We start from the raw sequence: 25822 nt of genomic DNA, 5'->3' as shown, positions 1-25822 counted from the left end.
AATTACCATGTGAGCTAGAAATATTAATTCTAGGTATATACTCCCTAAAATTTAAAAAGGGGGATTTAAGCAGACTCTTATACATAAATGTTTACTGTGAAATTGTTCAAAATATACAAAAGGTGAAAAAGCACACATGTCTATCAATAGAGTAATAACCAAATAAAGTATAATATACACACACACTGGATGATTGTTTATCCACAAAAAGATTAAAGTTCTTGTGCATATTATAATATGGATAGAATTCTACAACAATATGTGTATTATCAGCCAGATCGAAAGGGCAAATAGGGCACATAATATCTAGAAGAGGAAAAGCCATAAAAACAAAAAATAGGTTAAAGAATTATAGAATCTAAAGAAAGGGTACTGAAAAGTTATTGCTTAAGAGGTACTTAGTTTCTGGAAACATTTGGAAATAATTATATACACTCACAATATATACAGTAGTGTGTTTGTGTGTGTGTATATATATATATAAAATATATATATAATATATATATTTTATATATAAAATATATATAGCTACAATAAAAAATCTTTATGTAAAACACATGTGCCAATTTATGGCGATTTGTGTTTACTGATCTAAATTCTTACATGTTAGAGGAACTGGAGGAAGTCACTTTGAACTAAGTATGTAATGAATCAAATAATTTCATTTGGGAATACAATGGTTAAAAATATTTGATATTGAAAATGTAAATAGAATATTCATAGTTGCTATATTGTTGTTTTTTGTTACATTTTAAACCAATTAAAAAATTCAATTTTTGTTGTTTCAAATGTAGACACTAAAATAACAATGGATAAAATCAAATAATTAAAAGTCAGTCTTTGGGTTGTAGCCTTGACTTTGCATTAATTGTGAAATCATCTTTAAGTTATTAAAGTGCTTGCAACCTCTATTTTTTTGTATCTGTATAATGAAAGCTTTCTAAAAACTTATCTTTGAGGATCCATACCTTAAATATGATTATATGAATAGAATTCTTATGTTTATCTTGACAAGTTGATCTAAAAGTTATTAGAAATGTAAACTATTATCTGGATAAAATGGTTACACTAGAAATAACTTTTATTATTGTTTTAATGATTCCAATTTCATGCATTACTATAATGTTTACATAAAAGTATTTAACCATTGAATAGATAAAACAGAGGAAAATTAGCATGAATGACATATAATCTCAAAAGAGCACACTTTTAGACACATTGTAAATAAAAATTTCTTGTCATGTTTTAAGAATGGGTAAAAAAACAATGGAAGCTCTTTCTTCTTTCACTCCATAAATAAAACCAGAAGTATGAAATTTTTTGGATGGCTGGTTGGCTATAAATTGGCTCAGTGGCCTTCACAAAAAGGTCGACTTCCTTACTCAGAGTCTCAGATACTCGGAAAAACTCCTATAATTATGGCAATAATTTTTATTTTTCTTTATAAGAACAGTCAAATTATATTTATTCTTAATATTGAATTAAATACTAAGAAAATTCTGTATATTGAAGGGGTTCAAATAAATTAATAAAAATATAAAGTTTATAAATAGCACTTACAAAATCAGAGAATTAGTAAGGAATTCAATCTACCTTGATATTTAAAAGTGTCATTGTCATAAAAGGAGTTGTATTATGTATCAGTTAAACATCAAAAGATTTTATAGTACTATGTTTTAGCATGTAAATTTGTATAGACCATGCTCAAGTATTTTCTTAATAATACTGTTTCACATTAGATTAGTTCCAGTTAAACTATCAGATTCACTGTCACATATTTATTTCCACAATATTTAAAATTGGTTTTGGATCAGCCTTATTAGAGATTGTATAGGTATGGTAATTATTCTGCATATGCAATAATAAATAAAATTTAAAAGGTGAGGCTAAATCTTAATTTCAATTATTCTTTAAATAAACAGAAATATTTGATATTTAGTTTTCAGGTTTTCTGATACAGATTTTCTGCCTCATTCTATCTATTGTATCACTCTAGTTATAATCCTTTGCACAATCATAGATAGTGGTCACAACCTGCTGTGAGAAGCTTTCTTTACTCATAGTTTGTCATTATGGAGAGAAGCGTTAATGGCAGCAGACAGGATTCCCTGCAGCAGTCTGGGTCACTTACGTTTTCCAGATCAGTAATTTCTCTACTCAAAATAGTCTTAAATTACAACCATGGATACACACACACACAAACACACACATTCTAACCTTTCACTTTATTCAAGAGTTAGTCTAAAAAGTATGTTATGCCTAAACAGAAGATTAAAAAAAAAAGAAAATAAGAGTACTGGGACAGAGAGAAGAAATAATCATGATTACCATTTCTATGCGATATTTTCTATGATTTTGTTATTTCAACAGTCTGATTACCAAATTTTTTCAAGATAAATGGTAATTCTATGGCAATTTATTAGGTTTAAAATGCTTTAATTCACAATCCAAAGTCTATTTTTATAACTATCATAGAGAAAGAAACTACTTCAAGCATGCATATTGGATTAGTAGCAAAGCTTACACATATCTAAACTCTGACATCACTTACCATGCCAGAAGTTAATCTAATGGCATACTGAGCTTAATTTTATTATCTTATATTTTAATAATACCTAATAATTAAAATAAAGCAATTTATTATTTTAATGTTATTCTGTGACTGTAAGTCAATGTTCTCCTCAAATAAGTGAATTTTACATGTGAATAATAAGTATGAAATGGTTGTAGGTGTGTAGCATTATTTCTGGGCTCTGTGTTCTGTTTTCTTTGTCTGTGTCTCTTTTTGTACAAGTACCATGCTGTTTTGGTTACTGTAGGCTTGTAGTATAGTTTGAAGTCCAGTAACATAATGACTAAAGTTTTGTTCTTTTTGCTTAAGATTATCTTGGCTATTTGGGATTTTTTTTTTTTTTTTGGTTCCATACAAATTTTTTTTTTGTTCTATAGTTTTATCAATTTTTAAGTTCATCTGATTTTAACATAGGTTTTTTTTTTTTTTTTTTTTTCTAATTCTGTCAAGAATACTATATGCAGTTTGATAGAAATAACATTGAATCTTTAAATTTATTTGGGCATTATGGCCATTTTAACAATATTTATTTTTCCTATCCATGAGAATGGTTAGTTTTTTGATTTGTTTGTGTCATCTTGATTTATTGGAGCAGTGGTTTGTAGTTTTCCTTGAAGAGGTCCTTCACATCTCTTGGTTAGCTATATTCCTAGGTATTGTGCGTGTGGCTGTTGTGAATGAGATTGAATTTTTAATAAGGCTCTCAGTTTGGACATTGTTGGTGTAAGGGCATGCTATTGATTTTTGCACATTGCTTTTGTATTCTGAAATTTTGCTAAAGTTGATCAAATTGAAAAGGTTTTTCCGGCAGAGACTATGAGGTTTTCTAGGTATATCATCTGCAAAAAGTGATAGGCTGACTTTCTGTCTACTGATTTGTATGCCTTTTATTTCTTTCTATTGACTGACTGCTCTGGCTAGAACTTCTAGTCTATGTTGAATGAAAATCGAAAGAGAGGGTATTCTTGTCTTATTCTGGTTGTCAGGGGGCTGCACCAATCTTTTGCATATTTAGCATGATGTTTGTTGTGGGTTTTTCATAGATGGACCTTATTATTTCGAAGTATCTTACCTCAATGTCTAATTTGTTGAGTGTTTCTAATATGAAGAGATGTTTAATTTTTTGAAAGTCTTTTCTGCATCTATTGAGATAATCATGAGATTTTTGATTTTAGTTCTGTTTATATGATGAATCACAGTTATTGCTTTGCATATGTTGATCCAAACTTACATCTCAGGAATAAAGCCTACCTGACCATGATGAAGAGCTTTTGGATGTGCACCTGGTTTCAGTTTGCTAGTTTCCTTTTTTTGAAAATTTTTGCATCTATGTTTATCAGGATATTGGTCTGAAATTTTTTTTTGTATGTTCTGTCTCTCCCTGGTTTTGATATCAGGATAATACTGGCTTCATAGACTGGGTTAGAGAGGAGTTCCTCCTGCTAAAGTTTTTAGATAGTGTCAGTAAGAACAATACTAGCTTTTCTTTATACACCTGGTAGAATTCAGGGTGAATCTGTCCAGTCTTGGGCTTTTTCTGGTTGGTAGGATTTAAATTACTGATTCAATGTCATAACTTTTCTTTGGTCTTTTCAGGGAATCAATTTCTTCCTGTTTCAATCTTGGGAGACTGTATGATTCTAGAAATTTATACATTTCTCCTAGGTTCTCTAGTTTGTGTGGATAGAGATGTTCCTAGTAGGTCTCTGATTTCTTTTTGTATTTCTGTGGGTTCAGTAATAATGTCACCTTTGTCATTTCTGACGGTGTTTATTTGAATCTTCTCTTTTTTTTTTTCTTTGTTATTATTCTAGTTAGAGGGCTATCTATGTTACTTATTCTTTCAAAGAAAAGCTATTGGAATGGCTGACTTCTTGTATTTGCATGTGTGTATTTCAATTTCCTTTAGCTCTGATTTTGGTCGTTTCTTATCGTCTGCTTGCTTTGGGGTAGGTTTACTTTTGTTTCTCTAGTTTCTCTATTTGTGATGTTAGATTGTTAATTTGAGATATTCTGACTTTTTTGATGTGGGAATTTAGTGCTATAAACATTCCTCTTAACGCTACCTTAGGTGTGTCCTAGAGATTCTGTTATGTTGTATCTTTGTTCTCATTAGTTCCAACTAAGTTCTTGATTTTGCCTTAATTTTATTGTTTACACAAAGGTCATTCAGTAGTTTGCTTAATTTTCATGTAATTTTATGATTTAGAGTAATTTTCTTAGTATTGATTTACATTTTTATTGCTCTGTGGTCTAAGAGTGTGGTTGGTGGTTTTTATTTATTTATTTATTTAAGATTGTTTTATGTCTGACTATATGGTCAATTTTAGAGTAAGTGCCATGTAGTAATAAGAAGAATGTATATTCTGTTGTTTTTGAGTGGAGAGTTGTGTAGCGCCTTTTACATCCATTTGTTCAAGTGCTTAGTTCAGGTACTGAATATCTTTGATGAACAGATATTTTAATACAGTAAGAAAAACATATTATCACTCCCCATTCTAGCAAACTATTTTATTTATTTTTTATTCTTTTATGTTTTTTATATACAATATTTACAGACTAAGGAATATAGTCTCTCTTTGACTGAAGCTTTTCTATATATATGGACATTGTAAATAAAGATGTATACTATTTTGAAAACTAGAAGTTTATATATTAAATGCACAGTGTGTATCTCTATGTATTATTAAAACTTTACAATCATTTTCACTGAGCATTATTTTATGACCATCATGTAACTGATTATCATATAGATTTAACTTAAATTTATTTTTAACCAGTATTCCCCTTTTTGGACATATTCATCTTTTAAATATAATGACCAATAAGCATCACGTTAAATAAGTATACAGTCAATTTTCACTTTATGAAATAAATTTTTGTAAGTGAAAATATATAGCTTACAATTTCCAATATACATTGTAAAATGGTCTTCCAGAATTTTCTTCTGATATACACTCCCTCAAACAGTACATGCAATTCCTGATTTACCATGGTCCTTGATGATGTTTGATACTATCATTTTATTAATATTTTAGAAATTGACACAACTTGAAAAGTTAAAATTTCATTAATTTCCTTTTACATTATTTCTATTTGTTGATAGGATACATTTTTATCTATTGTTGATTAATTTTAAAGAATTAAAGCAATATTATACTTTTCTCCAATATATGTTGTATATTTTTGTAATGTGTTCTTTGTTGTAGCTCTATTTAATGATGTTTTTGATGTAGTAATTATTCTTTATTGATATGAAAGGCTATCTTTACCATATTTGAAAGTAGCATGTATACATTTGAATTTTCTATCAATCTATATTTTTATTTTAGATAAAGAAACTTAATTTTTTTTAATTGCATTTTAGGTTTGGGGGTACATGTGAAGATTGTTGCATAGGTATACATGTGGCAGTGTGATTTGCTGCCTTCCTCCCCCTCACCTATATCTAGCATTTCTCCCCATACCATCCCCCCCAACTCTCCACCCCGCGCTGTCCCTTCCCTATTTCCCCCCAACAGACTCCAGTGTGTAGTGCTCCCCTCCCTGTGTCCATGTGTTCTCATTGTTCAACACCCGCCTATGAGTGAGAACATGCGGTGTTTGATTTTCTGCTCCTGTGTCAGTTTGCTGAGAATGATGGCTTCCAGGTTCATCCATGTCCCTAGAAAGGACACAAACGCATTGTTTTTGATGGCTGTGTAATATTCCAGGGTGTATATGTGCCACATTATCCCTGTCCTGTTTATCATCGATGGGTATTTGCATTGTTTTCAGGTCTTTACTATTGTAAACTGTGCTGCAATGAACATTTGTGTGCATGTGTCCTTATAGTAGAATGATTTATAATCCTTTGGATATATACCCAGTAATGGGATAGCTGGGTCAAATGGAATTTCTATTTCTAGGTCCTTGAGGAATTGCCACACTGTCTTCCACAATGGTTGAACTAATTTACACTCCCATCAACAGTGTAAAAGTGTTCCTATTTCTCCACATCTTCTCCAGCATCTGTGGTCTCCTGATTTTTAATGATTGCCATTCTAACAGGCGTGAGATGGTATCTCAATGTAGTTTTGATTTGCATTTCTCTCATAACGACCAGTGACGATGAGCATTTTTTCATATGCTTATTGGCCTCACGTATGTCTTCTTTTGAGAAGTGTCTGTTCATATCCTTTGCCCACTTTTGAATCGGCTTGTTTTTTTCTTGCAGATCTGTTTTTGTTCTTTGTAAATTTTGGATATCAGCCCTTTGTCAGATGGGTAGACTGCAAAAATTTTTCCCATTCTGTTGGTTGCCGATTCACTCTAATGACTGTTTCTTTTGCTGTGCAGAAGCTGTGGAGTTTGATTAGGTCCCATTTGTCTATTTTGGCTTTTGTTGCCAATGCTTTTGGTGTTTTGCTCATGAAGTCCTTTCCTACGCCTATGTCCTGAATGGTTTTGCCTAGATTTTCTTCTAGGGTTTTTATGGTGTTAGGTCTTATGTTTAAGTCTTTAGTCCATCTGGAGTTAATTTTAGTGTAAGGTGTCAGGAAGGGGTCCAGTTTCTGCTTTCTGTACATGGCTAGCCAGTTTTCCCAACACCGTTTATTAAACAGGGAATCTTTTCCCCATTGCTTGTTTTTGTCAGGTTTGTCAAAGATCAGATGGTTGTAGATATGTTGTGTTGACTCCGGGGCCTCTGTTCTGTTCCATTGGTCTATATCTCTGTTTTGGTACCAGTACCATGCTGTTTTGATTACTGTAGCCTTGTAGTATAGTTTGAAGTCCGGTAGTGTGATGCTTCCTGCTTTGTTGTTTTTGCTTAGAATTGACTTGACTATGTGGGCTCTCTGTTGGTTCCATATGAAGTTTAAGATGTTTTTTTCCAGTTCTGTGAAGAAGGTAATTGGTAGCTTGATGGGGATAGCATTGAATCTGTAAATTACTTTGAGCAGTATGGCCATTTTCACGATATTGATTCTTCCTAACCATGAACATGGAATGTTTCTCCATCTGTTTGTGTCCTCTCTTATTGTGTTGAGCAGTGGTTTAAGAAACTTAATTTTTAAAAAAATATTACTTGGTGCTTTATTGAGATTATTTTTCCAGGAAAATTTTAGAATTGTCATATAGTTAAAAATATTACTAGAACTTTGTTTAAACTTGTTTTGAATTCATAGAAATATTTGTAAGCGTAGGCATATCACAGAGATATTGTGGGTTTCACTCTAGAACACAACAATAAGACCAATAACACAGTAAAGTGAGTCATATTAATGTTTTTGGCTTCACAGTGCATATAAAAGTCATATTAAAACTATGTTGTAGTCTATTAGGTGTGCTGTAACATCATGCCTAAAAGTTTAATAACTGAATTAAAAATACTTCATTTTTAAACAATGGTAATGATCATCAGAGCCTTTGGTAAATTGTATTATTTTTGATGGTTGAAAGTCTTGCTTTCAAGTTGATGGCTCCTGATTTATCAGGGTGGTGGATGCTGAAGGTTAGGGTGGTTGTGGCAACCTCTCAAAATAAGAAAACAATGAAGTTTGCCACATAAATTGATTCTTTCCATCACAAAAGATTTTTTCTATAGCATGCAAAGCCGTTTCATAGCATTTTACACACAGATGTTCTTTCAAAATTGGAGTCAGTTCTTTGGAACCCATCTGCGACTTTATCAACTAAGTGTATATAATATTCCAAATCCTTTGTTGGCAGTTCAACAATGTTCATAGCATTTTTAGCAGGAGTTTATTTCATTGAAAGAAATAATTTTCTTTGCTCATCCTTAAGAAGCAACTCTTCATTTATATTATGAGATTTCAGTAATTCAGTCACATCTTCAAGCTCTACTTGTAATTCTAGCTATCTTGTTATTTCTGTCGTATAAAGCAATTACATCCTGGGCTGAAGTGCTGAATCCTTCAAACGCATTCATGAGAGTTGGAATCAACTTTTTCCAAATTTTATTAATTTTTACATTTCTATCTCCTCCAATAAACAATAAATATTCTTAATGGTATCTAGAATAGTTAATGTTTTCCAGAAGGTTTTCATTGGCTTTGTGTGGATCCACAAGATCAATCAATCTCAATGGCATCTATAGTTCTTAAAAATCTATTTCTTAACTAATGAGACTTGAAAGTAGAAATCCCTCTATGATCCATGGGCTGAAGAATGGATGTGATGTTACTATGCATAAAAAGAACATTAATCTTCTTATACATCTCCATTAGAACCCTTGGGTAACTAGGCTGATTGTTAATGAGCAGTAATATTTTGAAATAAATATATTTTTTTTCTTTTTTGCTGAGCATTAGGTCTACAGTAGGCTTAAAACATTCTGTTAACCATACTATAAACAGATGTGCTATCATCCAGGCTTTACAGTTATATTTATAGAGCACAAGCAGAGTAAATTTAGCATACTTCTTAAAGGCCCTAGAATTTTTAAATATTAAGTAAGCTTTAGCTTCAACTTAAAGTCACCAGATGCATAACCTTTAAAAGAGGGTTAGCTTGTCATTTGAAGCTTTGAATCCAGGCATTAACTTCTCCTCTTTAGCTATGAAAGTCCTACGTGGCATCTTCTTCTTATATAAGGCTGTTTTGTTCCTATTTGTCTTCAGTGAAATTGAAAACTGGTTGTTTAGCATATCTAACTTCATCAATGATCTTAGCTAGATCTTCTGGATAACTTGCTGTGGGTTCAACATTAGCACTTGATGCTTTACCTTTAACTCACTCATATCACAAAAATGACTTCTTTTCTTAAACCTTATGAACCAGTTTCTTCTAGCTTCAAACTTTTCTTCTGAAGCTTCCTCACCTCTCTCAGCCTTCATAGACTTGAAGAGAATAAGAGCCTTTCCTTATATTTGGTTTTGGTTTAAGGGAATGTTGTGACTGATTTAACCTTCCATCTAAGCTGCTAAAACCTTCTCCATGTCAGCAATAAGGCTGGTTTGCTTTCTTATCATCTGTGTGTTCACTGGAGTAGCTCTTTAAATTTCCTTCAAGAGCTTTTCTTTGCATTCACAACTTAGCTGTTTGGCACAAGACACCTAGCTTTTAGCTTATCTTAGCTTTCCACATGCCTTCCTCATTAAACTTAATCATTTCTAGCTTTTCATTTAAAGTGAGAAACACACTTAGAGGCTATTGTAGTGTTATTAATTGGACTAATTTTAATATTGTTATGCTCCAGGGAATAGGGAAGCCTGAGGAAGGAGAGAGATGGGGAAATGGCTGGAAGGTGGAGCAGTCATAACACACACAACATACACTGATTAACTCTGTCATCTTATTGGCATGGTTTGAGGTGTACCCCAAAAGTTACAATAGTAACATCATGATCATTGATCACAGGTCACCATAACAAATATGACAATAAAAAGCTTATAATATTGCAAGAGTTACTGAAGTGTTGCACAAAATATGAAGTGAACACATGATGTTGGAAAAATGGTGCCGATAAATTTGCGCAAAGCAGGGCTGCCACGAATCATCAATTTGCAAAAAAATGCAATAGCTACAAAGCACAAGAAAATGAAGTGAATCTTTAATTGGAATTATTTACATGATTTTTTCCATTGAGAAATATTATATATTTCTCTATTGAAGCTTTATTTTGAATATTATAGTTTTCAATTATTCTTTATATGAGACTTTTTTATTTCTTAGTAAGTAGATTACTATGCTATATATTGTAATCTTTTTAATACTATTAATGGCATTGGGCATATTTTCAAAATCATTATTGCTTAAAACAATGTAATTTTTATTTATTTTTTATTCGATAACCTTGATAAAGTAACATTTTTTCACTATCCTAGTAGTCATTGTTATTATAGTTTAGAAATGATATCATCTTGAAATTATGTCATCTGTTTTCAAAGATTATAGCTGTCTATTCTATTTAATACCTATTTTAATTGTACAAAAGGTAAGTAATAAAAATGGCGTATCATCTTATATTAAGAAAGCCCACATGCTTCAAAATTTTACTAATTAATTCACTAAAGTTCTATTCTATATGATTGCAAAATACAGATAACCTGCTCCAATAGAGATAAGCTCCTATAATTCTTTCTGGATTTATTTTTTTCACATTTAGCCAGCTACATAAATTTTTGACGTTACATGTGTTTAATAAAAAAATATTTGAATCATTTATTCCAAATTATTTTATTTATTTGAAAATAATACATTTAAAAGTGTTTACTATCTCTTTTAAAATGTTACTAGAACATTTTGTATGCAATTATCTGTAAACCATATTTTTAAATTTCAGATTTGAGACACTTTATTTGAAAAGGTTGGTTCCTCTTTTGCAACTATCAATATTATTAATGTCTGTAAGAGAGAGTTGATGTTGGAAAAATAATTACTTTTTAACATAGGTGTCAATCATATTATGTTGTATTTGGTCATCAAATATATGTTTCATTTATGAAATTACACTAACAGTTGGTTTTAGCTTATTCCTTACAATTAAGTAACTAAAATAACTAGTCTTTTTTGTAGAAATCAGAGTGGATAGATTCAATAATTAATAACATTATTATAAAGAGATATAGAAGTAACTATGAAATTTTACCAGATAATTTCTCTGAATTGTCATTATAAAATCCAATTAGAATTCTGCAAATGAAATGATTTAGCAGCAGCACCAGTTTTAGTATGAAATAGTATATCACTAATTGAATGTGAATTGGACCATATATTCCAATTACTATCTTTCATACTATAGAGGATATACTGGTATGTTATGAAGTATAACATTAAAACTTCATTAAATCAGGTTTAAAATCTATTAAAATATAAATATATATGCATTTGTCCTAGTCTTACCAACCATCGTAATTTTTTTATATCATTAATCTTCTGTGGAATTCTAAAGCAGAAAAATTTAATAAACTTAGGCATTTCTTAGATATGATTTCTTATCTTTTTTCTAAATTAAAATATATTTGCTGCTTTAATTGTAATTTAAAATTATGAATATATGGTTATTGTATAATAATTTTGTTCAATTATAAAATGTATAAAAATATCAAGATCATTCATAATGCTAACACAGAAACAGAATAAAAGCAATATTATTTTGTGTTTATGTGCATTATTTTAATTTGTATTTAATGTGTGTGTCTGTGTGTACACATGTGTTTGTGCGTAGCTAGGATTAGATTAAAAAAATCAATGTATCAATTATGCATGCTGGATTATTTCCGTTATGCACTCATACACTTTAATGACTATTAGTAGAGATTTATTTCATTCTTGACATATACACTGGTTCATAAATCATCTATAACCTACATATACGTGATTTTTACATTTTTGCTATTTAAGCAATAGCAAGGCTAGTTTTGCTATTTTAGCAATAGCAATAGCAATAACAAGTCCAATATGTACTGTCACAAATCTAGCAGATCATTTCCACAGCAAAAATTAATCAAGAGAAATTACTATGTGTATTAGTTTCTTAGAGTTACTGTTACTGCAAACTGGTTGGCTTATAACAATATAAATTTATTCTTTCACAGTTCTGGGACTAGGTACCAGAAATTAAGATAATGACTTGGCCATGCTTTATTTTAAGATGGTAGGAGAGGATAAGACTTGCATTTTTCAGATTCTGGTAGTCCAAGGCACTCCTTAGATTGTTCCTTGGCTTGGATATCAATGTCATATTCCCAGGATATAAATGATTGGAACAAATTACATAACTGGAGATACCATAACCCCACACAGGAAAATAATGGGGTTTTTCATCACTAACCAACAGTCTGCAAAGTGTAGAAAGGGGTCCAAAGTCATAAAGATAACACGGTAAATGTTTTCTCTCAAAGTAGAAATTGTTCCTTAGTCACACTATTTCTATATACACCTGACAGGTACACCTTTAGAACAAGAAGTTTCAGCGACCCTTTCAAAATCTAAGATAGTTCAGAACATGAAGGGGCAAAGGTTTTTGTGGCACATTCATCACAGCCTGTGAGGGCTAGCATCCTCAGAGGAGAAAGATGAAAGGGGTATTGGGCAGCATGTCTACATCTACAAGGAAGGACTTAGGCTAAGTTGCAGAATAAAAACAATACAAAACAAATAAACAAAAAGGATAATATTTTGGGCCTTGTGTCTGAAGGTATCTGTGGTTTGTTGGTTTGTTTGTTTAGAACAGAAGGGTGTCAGTCATATATCACCCTCCCTCTCCTGGCCTCCGGAGGCAGTAGCCAGAGGAAGAAGAAATGATGGGTCTAAAGAGAAGGGTCCTTGGGTTCCAATGCTAATGTCCCCTTTCTGGCTAGAAAATGATCACGGAAGGCCGGGCATGGTGGCTCATGCCTGTAATCCCAGCACTTTGGGAAGCTGAGGCGGGCAGATCACCTGTGGTCGGTATTTCAGGACTAGCCTGACCAACATGGAAGAACTCTGTCTCTACTAAAAATACAAAATTAGCCGAGGGTGGTGGTGCATGTCTATAATCCCAGATACTCGAAGGCTGAGGCAGGAGAATTGCTTGAATATGAGAGGTGGAGGTTGCCGTTAGCTGAGATCGTGCCATTGCACCCCAGCCTGGGTGACAGGAGCGAAACTCCGTCTCAAAAAAAAAAAAAAAAAAAAAAAGATTATGGAGCTGAGACCAGCAGCAGCAGCAATTTTTTCATCAATAAACATACTTCATTGCCAAGGCAGCAGAGAAGTGTAGGAAGAGGAAGCGGGATGGGAAGGAAGGGAGAGAAGCATGGTGCAAGATTCACACCACTATTCTTACCCCTCCTGTCTTCTAAAAACTGTGAAAAAACTTTTAACATGGCCCTCCTGTCTCCCGGGCTGCCCTGAAGCCTCACTGAGGAAGACACCTGGCAGAGACAAAGCTAAGGGGAGAGATGGAAAAAGAGAGGGAGGAAACGAAAGAGGGAGGGAGAGAGGAAAAGAAAGGGGAGGATAGGGTTAGGCCTCAAAACCTGACATTAATATTATGCTTTATCATCTTACAATCTAAAATTTCCACATTGTAACCTCACTTTAGTTTGTATTTCTTTGAATATTAGTAAGAATAAAGCTATTTTTGCTTATTTATTGGATAGTTTTTGTGATTTTTCTGAACATACATTGGCTTCCTCCTCCTCTTAAGTTATTCATTTTCTACACTGAATTGTTTCTACATTATTAGTAAGTTCCTATCACTTATAATACAAATATTTTTCATTCTTTTCTATTTTATTAATTCCATTTTTGTATTTTTTATTTTATTCTCCTTGAGTTGTAAATTTAACTTATTTTCATCTGTCTATCCCCCTGTATTTTTCTTTATGGTTTCTATATTTAGTGTCATGCAGCCATATCCATACGCACCAAAGTTAATTAAATATGTACCTTAATTTTTTGTGCCTCACAATTATATTTTAATGGCACTTTAAATTAATTTAAATTTGATATTACAAACAAAATCCATAATAATGTATCCAATATTTTAGGATATTCTTGGATATTCTTATTCATCTTAAACTTCATTATATAATAGACACCATATTATATATGTCTACTATATAATAAATAATATCTTGATATTTATAAAACAGCCTATTTGATAGATTATAAGAATGTAAGTTGTAGACTGACATGTATGGGTGATATGTGTTACAACTGAATTATTTCCAAGCATTAACTTCATTTTTATTTGGGTTCTCCTAAACAGTATACATGATACCATAACCAATATTAATAGAAACACAATGCAAATGAAAACATAATTAATAGTTTTGAATGTTAATAACAATACATTAAAATTTAAATCTTTTCTATTATATGACCCTAAATAGGAGATTTGCATGTATGACTCCATTTGATCATTACCCTATTTCTGTATTTTCTTAGCTCCATTAGCAAACGTGTAAATGTTCTCTCAGAACATTACAATAACTCAATTGATGTCACAGACATGAAACATACAAAAAGTGTATTTCATAACCAAAAATTTTAAAGACTATTCTGTGTTGCTTATATGGTAGGGGTTAAAATCTTTTTCTCAACAATAAGGAAGAATTGGGCTGAATTTCATTTATATTTTATCACTTGATAGCAAAGATAATGCTGCTGCTTTTGTTAAATTGGGTAATGATAAAACCATAAAAAATAAACTGAGGAAGTTTATTCAGTGGTATAGAGTAAACCAGTAAGAAATTGAATGTAAGTAGGCATTTTATAGTAAGCTAGTATCTCTTTATTGACAGCACATTTATATTTTTGTTTTATAGGGTACTTTAAAAAATTCAACACTATTATTTTCTTTAGGGATACTTCATTTTACCAAGTCCTGCAGTTTACATCAACTCCATTTTCATAATATGTGTTACTAACAGTAATAACAGTGAAAGTATTATACTTGGAAGTTCTAATAATGACAACAGCTTTCTAATACATATCTCAAAAGAGTAAAATTTGTCACAAATATTCATAGTACATATGATCCCTCCAGCTAAATTTTTTTAATATTTTGAAACACTTCCTTTATTAAAATTTAAAATGAAGACAATACTTTAAATGTTATTAAAATGAGAAAAATACTATTTTTAAATTGAATGGCTTTATTATTTTTAGGAGATAGTATGTTTTCAAATAAACTTGTGAGTACATTGACAGCACATTAATCACAGTGTTTTGAAAACCATGGCTCAGATATACAGGATTACCAGATGTTATTAGATGTATATTATATTTGTAATACATATAAATACACACATGTATATGTAATCTATATGTACTATATATATAATCACACTCATTCATATATGCTCATGCATATTTGTAAGCATATTCTTTTCTTCTGTATTGATTACCTACTGTTTATGCACTAATTAGAAATACTTCTTAAGATCAACATTTTATCCCTTAAAATAGGAAGATAGACACAAAAAGTTAAAAAAACAATCTTAATTCTTAGGCCTCATTTATATATAGGTCTTAACAGAACATAGGAGAGATTTAAGGTAACTTTAAAAGCAACATTTCTTTTCCCCTTTTGTGAAGATGAATAAGGAGGATGATCATGGGAGAAAGGGTAAGGAGAGAAGAGAAAGGAGAGGGTTAGGAAGCAATATTACTTTGTTTTTAAATATTTAGATGAAACTTTAAGTAATATCAATCTATTTTTAATACTGATTTTGGAAACTGGTAAACTTTTTTTCTGTATATATCTAAAACCAATTTGTACTTAATATCTGTTAATAAAGATAAAAAACCGCACAACTGCATGGAAACTGAAAAACCTGTTCCTGAATGACTACTGGGTAGTAACCAAATTAAAGCAGAAACAAAGAAGTTCTTTGAAACCAACGAGAACAAAGACACTTGTACCAGAATCTCTGGGATACATTTAAAGCAGTGTGTAGAGGAAAATTTATAGCACTAAATTCCCACAAGAGAAAGAAGGAAAGATCTAAAATAGACACCCTAGCATCACAATTGAATGAACTAGAACAGCAAGAATAAACAAATTCAAAAGCTAGCAGAAGACAAATAAGGTCAGAGGAGAACTGAAGGAAATAGAGACATGAAAACCCCTTCAAAAAATGAGTGAATACTGGAGTTGTTTTTTTTTTTTTTCTTTTCCCATTTATTTATTTTATTGCATTATAGGTTTTGGGGTACATGTGAAGAACATGCAAAATTGTTGCATAAGAACACACGTGGCAGTGTGATTTGCTGCCTTCCTCCCCATCACCTACATCTGGCATTTCTCCCCTTGCTATCTCTCCCCAGCTTCCCACCCCCCACCGTCCCTCCCCTATTTCCCCCCATCTGACCCCAGTGTGTAGTGCTCCCCTCCCTGTGTCCATGTGTTCTCATTGTTCAACACCCGCCTATGAGATTGACAAAATAGACTGCTAACCTGACTAAAAAAGAAGAAAAGAGAGAAGAATCAAATAGACAGAATGAAAAATGATAAAGGGTATACCACAACTGATCCCACAGAAATACAAACTACCATCAGAGAATACTATAAACACCTCTACATAAATAAAACAGAAAATCTAGAAGAAATGGATAAATTCCTGGACACATACACCCTCCCAAGACTGAACCAGGAAAATGTCAAATCCCTGAATAGACCAATAACAAGCTCTGAAATTGAGGCAGCAATAAACAGCCAACTGATCAAAAAAAGTCCAGGACCAGACGGATTCACAGCTGCAATCTCCCAGAGCTACTAGGAGAAGCTGGTATTCCTTCTGAAACTATTCCAAAAAATACAAAAAGAGGAAATCCTCTCTAACTCATTTGATCAGGCCAACATCATCCTGATACCAAAACCTGACAGAGACACAATAAAATCAGTGTATTTCAGGCCAGTATCCCTCATGAACATCGATGCAAAAATCCTCAATAAAATACTGGCAAACCAAATCCAACAGCATATCGAAAAGTTTATCCACCACAATGAAGTCGGCTTCATCCCTGGGATGTAAGGCTTCTTTAACATATGCAAATCTATAAACGTAATCCATCACATACACAGAACCAAAGACAAAAACCACATGATTATCTCAATAGATGCAGAAAAGGCCTTTAACAAAATTCAAAAGCGCTTCTTGCTAAAAACTCTCAATAAATTAGGTATTGATGAAATGTACCTCAAAACAATAAGAGCTATTCATGACAAAACCACAGCCAATATCATACTGAATGGACAAAAACTGGAAGCATTCCCTTTGAAAATCCACACAAGACAAGGACGCCCTACTAACCTATTTAACATAGTACTGGAAGTTGTGGACAGGGCAATCAGGCAAGAGAAAAAAATAAAGTGTATTCAGTTAGGGAGAGAGGAAGCCAAACTGTCTCTGTTTGAGGGTGACATAATTGTATGTTTAGAAAACCCCATCATTTCAGCCCAAAATCTCCTTAAGCTGATAAGTAACTTCAGCAAGGTCTCAGGATACAAAATCAATGTGCAAAAATCACAGGCACTCCTATACATTAATAATAGAATAACAGAAAGCCAAATCATGAGTGAACTCCCATTCACAATTGCTACAAAGAGAATTAAATACCTAGGAATACAAATTACAAGGGTGTGAAGGACCTCTTCACTGAGAACTATAAACTACTGTTCAAAGAAAAAAGAAAGGGCACAAATAAATGGGAAAAAACATTCCATGCTTATGGATATGAAGAATCAATATTGTGAAAATGGCCATACTGCCCAAAGTAATTTATAGATTCAATGCTATCCCTATCAAGTTACCATTGACTTTCTTCACAGAATTGGGAAAACTATTTTAAATTTTATATGAAACCAAAAAACCGCCTGCATAGCAAAGACAATCCTAAGAAAAAATAAAAAAATATAAAGCTGGAGTCATCATGCTACCTGACTTCAAACTATACTACAACGCTGCAGTAAAAAAAACAGCATGGTGGCTCGGTGGTCTAGGGGTATGATTCTCCTTTAGGATGAGAAAAAAACAGCATGGTACTAGTACCAAAACAGATATATAGACCAATGGAACAGAAAAGACATCTCAGAGATAACACTATACATGTACAATCATCTGATATTTGACAAACCTGACAAAAGCAAGCAATGTTGAAAGGATTGCCTATTCAATAGCTGGTGTTGGGAAAACTGGCTAGCCATATGCAGAAAGCTGAAACTGGATCCCTTCCTTACACCTTATACAAAAATTAACTCAAGATGGATGATTGATGGATTAAAGACTTAAATGTAAGACCCCAAACCATAAAAACCAAGAAGAAAGCCTAGGCAATACCATTCCAGAGGTAAGCAAGTACAAAGACTTCATGACTAAAACACCAAAAGCAATATCAACAATGCCAAAATAGATAAATGGGATCTAATTAAACTAAAGAGCTTCTGCACAGCAAAAGAAACTATCATCAGAGTGAACAGGCAACCTACAGAATGGAAGAAAAATTTTGCAAGCTACCCATCTGACAGAGGTCTAATATCCAGAATCTACAAAGAACTTAACCAAATTTACAAGAGAAAAAAAAAACCCATCATAAAGTGGAAAAAGCATATAAAAAGACACTTCTCAAAAGAAGACAAATATGCAGCCAACAGACATGTGAAAAATGCTCATCATCCCATGTAATTAGAGAAATGCAAATAAAAACCGCATTGATATACCATCTCACACCATTTAGAATGGCGATCAATAAAAAGTCAAGAACCAACAGATGCTGGAGAGGAAGTGGAGTGAAAGGAATGCTTTTACACTGTTGGTGGGAATGTAAATTAGTACAACCATTGTGGAAGAGAGTGTGGTGATTCCTCAAAAATCTGGAATTAGAAATACCATTTGACCCAGCAATCCTATTACTGGATATATACCCAAAGGATTGTAAATCATTCTACCATAAAGACACATGAACACAAATGTTTATTGCAACACTGTTCACAATAACAAAGACTTGGAACCAACCCAAATGCCCATCAGTGATAGACTAGATAAAGCATACGTGGCACATATACGCCATGGAATACTATGCAGCCATAAAAAAGAATGAGTTCATGTCCTTTGCAGGGACATGGATGAATATGTTTCTTTGGAAACAAAATATATTAAATTTTAACACTTTTTTATTATTATACTTAAAGCTCTGGTCTACATGTACAGAACATGCAGGTTTGTTACTTAGGTATACACGTGCCATGCTGCTTTGCTGCACCCATCAGCCCGTCATCTGCATTAGGTATTTCTCCTGATACTATTCTTCCCCTAGCCCTCTACCCACCAACAGGTCCTGGTGTGTGATTTTCCCCTCTCTGTATCCATGTGTTCTCATTGTTCAACTCTCACTTATGAGTGAGAACATGTTATGTTTGGTTTTCTGTTCTTGTGTTATTTTGCTCTGTCTGATGGTTTCCTGCTTCATCCAAACCCTATGCATATAGTCCTGTTAATATTTATTCTAATTTAAAGAGCAATGCCAATGTCAAAATGTCTATATGCAAAAACAACTACTTATTTTAGCCTATGAGTTAAACAGATTTGATAGCTACATAATAACATAGTATAATAACCAATAGCCATATAATAACGTTATCTAATAACCACTACCACATTCTTTTGTATTTTTTGTTCACTCCAAATTATAAAACATATAGAAAAAAATGTACCCTCAATAATTATATCAAACACTCTTTGGGCACAAGATACTCTAGAAATGTGATAGTAGATAACTATCTTTAGAAAAATAGCAAGAAAATAGAAAATAAGACAGAAGTAGATTTATTTTAACTTGCTTTTCTTTTTATAATAACTTCTCAGAAATAAAAACATATAATTATTTTTTTTAATTATTTACTATGTATATTTTACAACATAAGATTCATGGTTATCTAAACAAGTTATTTTTCTTATGCTTCAACAGATATGAATAGAACTAAAACATATTCTTCAACAAAAAATAAATATTTCTTCTCATTCTTTGTATGTGTCCATATTTATATGCGTCCAAAAATAATGAAGGGAAATAAGTCCACTTAAGGCAGAATTTAAAACCTTTTTTGCTAAAAGGATTCAATTGATCCTGTTTATTTCTTTTCCATTTATAAAATACATAGTGGGTCTGAGCAATAGTTTGTGCTAAAAAATGTAATTTACAAACCTGCAAATAATGTGTTTAATGGTTTGTGTAAGCTTGCTAATGGTGAGCTTATATATGAATAAATTATTTGTGCATTTTTATTTGATGTTAAGCAAAACCATGGCAAAATAAAATCTCAAATATATTTGTAGGAATCAAAAAATGTGGAGAAAAAAAGCAGTAAAGAAGACAACTACTGAAAAGAAGAAATCATTTTCTGACATTTATAATGCTCAGTAGACTAAGTTAAGTTAATGCTAATATTTATTAGCCTTAGAAAATTGACCAAGGCAGCTAAGTTAAATAGCAGGCATTAATGAAATAAATGCAACAATAAAATAAAAATTCATAGGGAAAAGATAGTTTTTAAATAAGGCAATTCTATTTAATGTATAGCTATTGTACAAACCAGCCAGTTTAATGAGTTTCTTCTAAGAGAAGTAATTTATGAGAAACTATTTGGATAGAAAAAGTTGGTTATTTTATATATTAAAAAAAAAAAAAAAACCTCAGAGACTAGTTTAGCATTTGATCTCCCAAGTCATGAAAATGAAAGACTATTCATAGCAAAACATAAAATTAGTAGGAAACTATAAATTATAAAATGTAAGAAAAAGATGCCAAACCATAAATGCTGATTCTATGTAATTCAAAGAGTGAATAAAGTTTAATGAAGGGTTCTTTGTCCTGCCTCATTTCTGTGCCAGAATGCTTAAACTTCTGTATGTCATAAAAATATAACACAATATTATAAAACTGAATATATAAAATAAATATCTGAATATTATTAAATTTTTGCCATTAGACTAGTCCCACAATCATTTTGAAGACAGAAACATCCACATTTTCATTTAGTGTAAATGAATGGTTTCCATCCCAGCATAAATTCCTGCTGTGAGAATAACTAAGGTCTTATATCCTGCTATTTTATTAAAGCCAAGTTAAACTTGAAATCAGTTTTACAAAAAGAAATTTTTCTTATTATTCTGTCAAGCTTAAATGCTGCATTCTCATATGATTATGTGGCTTAGCATGCACGAGGTCTGCAAGGAGGCAAATGAGGCTAATCTCTACCTTTTGCAGAGAAAAAAAATAAACCAAGTATTATTATTTTTAGTGCACCTGAAGTAACCAGACTCTTCATGAACTTTAATATTGTTTTGAATTGGTTTCTGACCAATTGTTTTTATATTTATAATCCATATTTACATAATTATATATAAAATGAACATTTATGTGTGTATTTATATATGTATATGTATAGACATTTCTCATACTTGACACTCTATCCATTTTTTAAATTTATTTGTCATTTTTAGGGCTTCGATTGCTTTGTAATTTTTATTTGAACCATCAAAAGACAGGATAATACAAAACGTGATAAGTATTTCTTTAAAATATTTTAATCCAAGAGTATATGCCAGCAAAGCAGCAATTAATGGTATGGGATGAGGTAAGGCGAATTGGTAGATATCAAGAGGACAGAACATCTGGGCAGGCACAGGACAGAATAAATAAGAGAAGACATAAAACTCATTCTCCTCAGTTGCATAGGAAAATGTTCAGTCTTTCACAGAATGCTCCACAGAGTGGAAAAATACACAGCCTAATTCAGTTGAATGAGGCTTACTCTCAGAGTAAAAAAATAACAAACACTATATTGTTCCTAAACACATCTCTTATCAGTGTGTAATTATTTTGGGATAGCATGGCCACATAAAATTTATATTATTCTAGCATAACAATTAGAATTTATTTCTTAATCTACATTTTTAAATCAGAAATTGATTCTAGCCAATTCTTTCTTCACAATAATTACCCTTTTATTTAATTTAGTCACTAGTTAAATTCTGAATATTATTAATTTCTGATATTACTCAATGGCCTATAAATATTTTCTGATTCTAGTCTTTTCAAATTTTTAAAAAATTACATACACTGCCAAGAGATTAATCAGAATAAAAGTAAGTATTGACTATGCCAGCTTCTTGCATTCAAAATTTTACTGGCTTTCCACTGAACTACAAAACAATTATTTTAACATACATTTCAGACACATTGTAGTCTAATTATATATTCAGCCTTATTACCCTTTTCTTTCTAGATAACTTATTGGTTCCAGTCATATTTAAAAGTAATTGAGCTATTTGTTGGTTGATGAAGTTGTTGGCTGCATACCAGTAGAATTAGAATAATTCCCTCAAAATGTCCATATTTTATCCTTTATTACAAAAGAGTTGGCTACGTAATAAAGTTTTCATTAATTAAAAGTCAATTCAAAAGGCATGTAAAACATAAGGAAAATGCATTAGAACCAACTAGCTTCTATTCAGGTAAAATATTTATTGAAATTTTGACAAAATTTAAGCAATATTGGAACTATCAGTTGTATATTTTGCAAATATCAAGTTAATTACTTAGTGTGCAATATAATGTGTTGGGAAAGCAGCAAAGGAGAAGGGACTTATAGAGTGCCTACATAAGTTGATTATGAGTAACACATAAACAAGGAATGACAAACTGCAGAAGGCCACAGGAGGCCTCTGAGGAGGGAGGCCTCTGAGGAGGAAGGCCTCTCCATGCCTCATGTTCTGGTGCAGGGTGACCTAGGCTTCTTCACCATAAACAATGTGCTCACGAATGTAAAACTGCTTCATAGCACTATGACGTAGCCAGACTTGTAGGCTTCTTATAAGGTCCATGGTTCCACTAGCTGTACGTAGATAATAAGCTAAAGATAACCACATGTTCTTGTTTTGTGAAACTCCCAAACCACCGCTGTTATCAATCCTTAGGATGACACTCCATTTCCAGTTCACTGATTCACTCCACCATCACTGCACCCCTACCCTATAGATCAAAGTGATTGTAATCAATAAATAGTGTGTATGATTAGAGCCCAGGGCCTTCACTGTTTCCTCCAGAGTAATGATTGTTGGCTTCCTGGTCCCACTATCTCTCTTAATCTGTCTTTTTATCATTCCTTTGTTGCCACCCAATATGGGATACCCACGGGTGATGTAGGTCTGGTTCCCTACAATAATGTAAGTAGATTGTCTGCTTATAATACTTCACATAGAAAAACATACAAATTAGCAATAAATCAAAGATAATTAATCATCTAATACCTACCAAGTGACTTAAGATAAGTTCATTAAATTAATGAATTTTGAAAAAAATGCATAAGAAAATAGCTATGAAAATCATAGCATATGCTAAAATTAACCAAATTAAGTTGGGGGAAATCTCTAACAGCAAAATGTAAACACTAGAATTGATAGTCAATTGCTTGAAATATTATTAAAATGCTAAGAAAATCTTCAGAAACTTTTAGAATTACAGAAAAATGTTAATTTTATAAAATTACAATGCAGTAGTAGGTCACTAAAATAGTAATATTAATTATTAGCATAATTTAACATTTCAGTTGTAATTATAGCATTACCTAAAATGACAAGATATAATACCTTTAACAACAGAGTTCTTAAGAATCATTCACGTCTTTAATTAGAGGAATTTCACATTGAATAAGTGGAACTCAGAGAATGATAGGGAAAATCTTATTATTTTCCCCTTTACTTCTTCAGAAATGTTCTTCTATGAAGCTAGATGTCTAATTCCCCAGTACCTGGATGAGATGTAAGACAGGTCTCATGACTTAACTCTTCAGTAAGATAATGACAACCCTTTAATGATTTAAAGTCATTAAATTGTCATTAAATAACCAATCTAATTAAACAGACAAAATTCTGTACTGAGGAATGGGGATGGCGTCCTCTCAAATTAGTGCTTTGCACTTCTACACCTTTCCCATGCCAGATGTCTTTACTGACCTCTCAGATAAAAGCCAGAAAAGGAAAGAGGATTAAGAAATCAATACATGCCTAGCTTATGGGTTCTGTGATTAATTTGAGCTTGTAAGATGTTTAAAAGTATTCTCTTCTGGTACATCTTTCAGAGCCCCTTGAGGATCCCCAACATTTGACCTCTAGACAGCTGTTTTCTCTTTTGGGATGTAAATATATATGTCCACATTATTTTTGCTGAATTCTCTTTACCTCTCCAGGCGAATGGCATCTGAATTAACATCAGAATGATTCTCTTATGTGGTATGCTGGCATTACAGGACTTTTACGTTGCTGTAAATGAGTTTGCAGCTACAACCCACAGGCCACTTTACTCGGTTTCTTGACTAAACTTTCTAAAGCATAATTTTTACAGTAGTCCACTGTGCTTCTCAAATTCCATAAAACTCATATTAAGTTTTCTAAGGAGTCCTCATGACTAAAAGAATCCATTCCAAGCTTCTCCTATGTATTAGTGAATTTGACCCTCCTAACACATACAGATAATTATTTCCAGTTCAATTCTCTTCTTAATTCCTTGATTCTCTCTCAGATATGTTAACTTGTTTTTAAAAAGGCTAAAACTGTTGGTGGTTTGTCTCTGTTTGAGTCTTGGATACGGCCTTTGCTCTTCATGAGGAAGTGATCTAGAACTTTATTATCGAAAGTGAGAGTAGTTGTCATCTCACATTTTTGGACATCAGCAAAAATTGACAGAGGTCCAATTTAACAACTGTACATATATTTACTCATTTTCTTAGTTATAAATTGATTTTGTTTTTATTCTTTTGCATTACAAAATTATTTTGGATTACAAAAACTGGTCACATAATTAGACCTTGATTTAAAACCTCTCAAAGATATTTTTGTATATCTTTGAAAAGGAAGAAAAAATGTGAAAATTGGAAAGTATAAGAGCATGTAAAAGCTCCCGACGAAACAATTGATTTCCATTAAATAATTTTGATCCCTAAAAGGATATATATTTACCCTGTAATATTTCGTGGCATGCTAAAATTATATAAACTCTACGATGAGTAATGGTTAGACACATATTCAATTATAATAGAAAAGTTTATATAACTGGATGACCTTATGTGAAAATGATATAGATCATTGGACAAAGTACTTGATTTTGATGTCTAAACCAATAAAATGTTTTAATAGATTGACATGCACACAAAAAAAGGAAATCTGATACTATTGCTTTATAAAATGTCAGCTTACTTTACTCTTACCTATAATTAAAATTATTATTCCTATGAATAACGGCCATATTCATGAAGTATTTTTGATAATTCATCCTCTTTTTCCCCATTTTATCTCCTAAGACCACCCATTAGCCATAGAATATTTTGACACTCTCAGATGTATCATATTACCTTTGTTACTCTAATCACCAAATCATAGCAAATTCATTTAAAATAAAAAATTTATTCATTTCACTTAAACTATAATTTTAAACCTAATTTTAAAAATAATAAATTTTAGTCAAGATTTATATATATAAAATACTGATAATTATTATTATTAATATTCCATCAATTATCAGTATAAATACCAATAATTGGTGGAATATTAATAATATAACAGTAGAAACAAAGAGTCTGTATTCCCTATGATTATTTGGTTATAATTTCTATATTTAGTAGAATTGAACAGGAGAATTCAGTATGAATGTCAAGAACAGAAGGTACAAGAAAGAAGATAATACAGCACTTAAGAGTATTTAAGGTAATGGACTACATTATGAAAGAAAGAGAATACCACTTCTATGATAGACAAG

Source organism: Sapajus apella, unplaced genomic scaffold (assembly GCF_009761245.1).
Source record: "Sapajus apella isolate SASKATOON/1434 unplaced genomic scaffold, GSC_monkey_1.0 scaffold27, whole genome shotgun sequence".
In the NCBI taxonomy this organism is placed as follows: domain Eukaryota; kingdom Metazoa; phylum Chordata; class Mammalia; order Primates; family Cebidae; genus Sapajus; species Sapajus apella.
This window is presented reverse-complemented; position numbering follows the sequence as displayed.